The sequence below is a fragment of the Marmota marmota genome, unplaced genomic scaffold, assembly GCF_001458135.2.
Source record: "Marmota marmota marmota unplaced genomic scaffold, marMar, whole genome shotgun sequence".
NCBI classification, from domain to species: domain Eukaryota; kingdom Metazoa; phylum Chordata; class Mammalia; order Rodentia; family Sciuridae; genus Marmota; species Marmota marmota.
Genome location: NW_026000079.1, coordinates 5,660,160 through 5,662,743, shown reverse-complemented (window position 1 = coordinate 5,662,743; position 2,584 = coordinate 5,660,160).

Below are 2,584 nucleotides of genomic sequence, written 5' to 3'. Positions count from 1 at the left end.
GGGCGGTGACGGCCAATGGGGGTGGAGCTCTGGACGGGAGTAACAGGTTGGTGGGAGGGGGAAGGAGCGAGCGCGAGGCACGGAGGGGGAGGGCCGGAGCCGCGCGTGCAGCTCCGCCGGAGCCCGAGCGGAGCGCCAGCCCGGGAGCGCCGACCCTGGCCGGGGAGAGTGACCTGGGAGCTGGCAAGGGTACCTGGGAGGCAGACGGCCCCTCAGGTGAGCCCCGAGGGGCGGGGGTGCAGGCGAGCAGAGATTGCTACTTGCATCGCACAGGTGCCGAGTTGCAGAGGAGAGATGGGGAGGTCCGCTCGGGTGGCAGGACCGATCAAGGGTTGACCCCTGCTCTCAGGTGCTAGAGCAGGTGCCAGAGAAGGTGTCAGCGTTGGGCACCTGAAGCTGAGGCTATTCCCAGGGCATGAAAGCATTTCAGGGCCAGGAGATCTCTGGAGGTCAGGTGCCAGCCCTAGGGGCAGAATTTTTCTTGGAGACGGGGGTGACGGTGGGGTGAAAGAATTAGTCCCGGCTGGGCGAAGGGAACTGCTGCCTGAGGTTCAGAGACTTAAGGGGAGGGCAACAGCAGGTGCTGTTTTCCTGAGGGTCCTTTTCCGGATTGCCAGTCTGAGCTGGCCACAGACACCTCTCTGGGTTGGAGATGGCTCTGAGGTGCGGAATCTTTCTGTAACCATTCACCTACAGGTGAAGGCAGCTGCCAGCAGAAATATGGGAGGGGAGAACAAGAGGGCACCCCCACTCTCCTGGCTAGGTGTGAAACTATCTAAGGCTTTCCTTGCTTTCATGCCAGGGAGCATTTTTCCTTATTCTCCCGGAGAGAGAATGTGCTCTCCAAGAGAGGGATATGCAGAAGCATAGATCCATGGGTTTACAAAATACCTAGAAATCCTTATTTCTCATGAGAACTCTTTCCTTCAAGCACACGTAATTTCTTCTTTAATTCTAGATGGGGGCCACTGAGTGAGGTCTGGGAGCCAAATCTGTTTCCTTGATGTTTTCCTGGAAGCCTCGTCACTCCCTGAAACCCCTTGAGGCATCCCTGATCCCCCCATCCTTGATGGCTGTCAGATTGGCAGTAGGCACTAGTGGTGCAGGAAATAGGCAGAACTCCCCAGGAGACCAAAAGAGGAGGGGAATTACACCTCCAAATCCCCAGGCCAGTTGAGAGGTGCTCACTGGGGCCCAGACAAGACTTCCAAGGCAGATTTCCTTGCCTGAGGCAGCTATGGAACCAGAGCCAACCTCAGCTTGGCCCCTTTGATGCCCTGCCTGAGGAAGGTTGTAATTGGGAAATAATTAGCAACTGCTGTTTGTAGATGGTCTGCATGCACGTGCCACAGCACCTCTTTTTTTTTTTTTATTGGGGGTATTTGGGAGTAGGGGTCTGGCTCTGGGGGCCTGCTAATCCAGAGATTTGTCTGACTCTAAGAGGATTCTGGCTTCCTAGATCGCTGCCTGCAGTTCCCAGGCTGGTCTGCATGCCATTACCCTTGTGGGAGGTGCGGAGGGGGTAGGGCTGCTTCTCTTCAGGCCAGGGAGGGGAGATCTTGGCTGGGGATGTGGCAAGGTAAGTGTGGGATCAGGAATGCAACTTTGGGAACTTGAGAGGGAGTGGTGAAGGGAGACAAAGTCTTCCTGTCACACACTGTTCTGTCACTCACCGGGTTCTTTGTGCATTTGCTTCTCCTGCTTCTTCCCTCCTGAACGGGTGCCTCCTCCTTGGGAGCCTTGGCTTTGGCATCCAAGCTGGACAGAGCCCTTCCCATGGTCTTGCCCTTCCTCCCGCCTCCTCTGGTATGGAATTTCTCTGGTCTGCCGTACCAGCTGCCCATGTAGTTTCCCTGGCCCTCCCCTTCCCCTTGCCTCTCAAACCAGTCCAGCCAGTTTGTAGGGGCCCAGTTCTTCATTGTGTTTTCTTTTTTCCCCACTGGCCAAGCAGCTCTAGCCTGGCTCTCAGGTTTCTGCCTTTTTCGGTGGACCTAGCCAGGAGTCCACTTGGGGAGAGGCTTCTATTTGGACCCATGGGGAACCTTGTTATAGAGATAAGAAAGAGATAAGAGAAGGGGAGCTGTCCTTTTCTATTTTGACTATTTACTTTATTTGTTACCATGCAGGGGCTTCTAATCTCTGCTCTTTTGATTCTCCTATTTTCTAAATATGCCAGTTATTTGGCATCTGGCATATCGCCTGGCCCTCTGTGTACCAGTTTGTCCTGTGTGTGTGTGTGTGTGTGCCTGCCCCCCCACACACACACACCCCGAAACCACCCCACCCCCACTTCCTGCTAGAAGTCCAGGGACCCTGTCACTCCTAGTTGGGAACCAGATGCCTATGGCTGGGCCAGAGGTGATGGAACTGGGGCAGGGCAGGCTAATGAGTAACTCAGGAGAAGCGGCTGTCGGCCCAGGTGCAGCGGGTCCTCCTCTCTGCAGGCAGGAATGGCAGAGGCAGACAGATGAAGCTGAACTAACTTGTGTCCTAGTCTCTTCCCAGAGTACAGTCGGTGAGAAGAGCCCTGGGCAGATGCCGGGGGAGGAAAAAGCAGGGTCGGGCATCTGGTGAGAGCACAGGC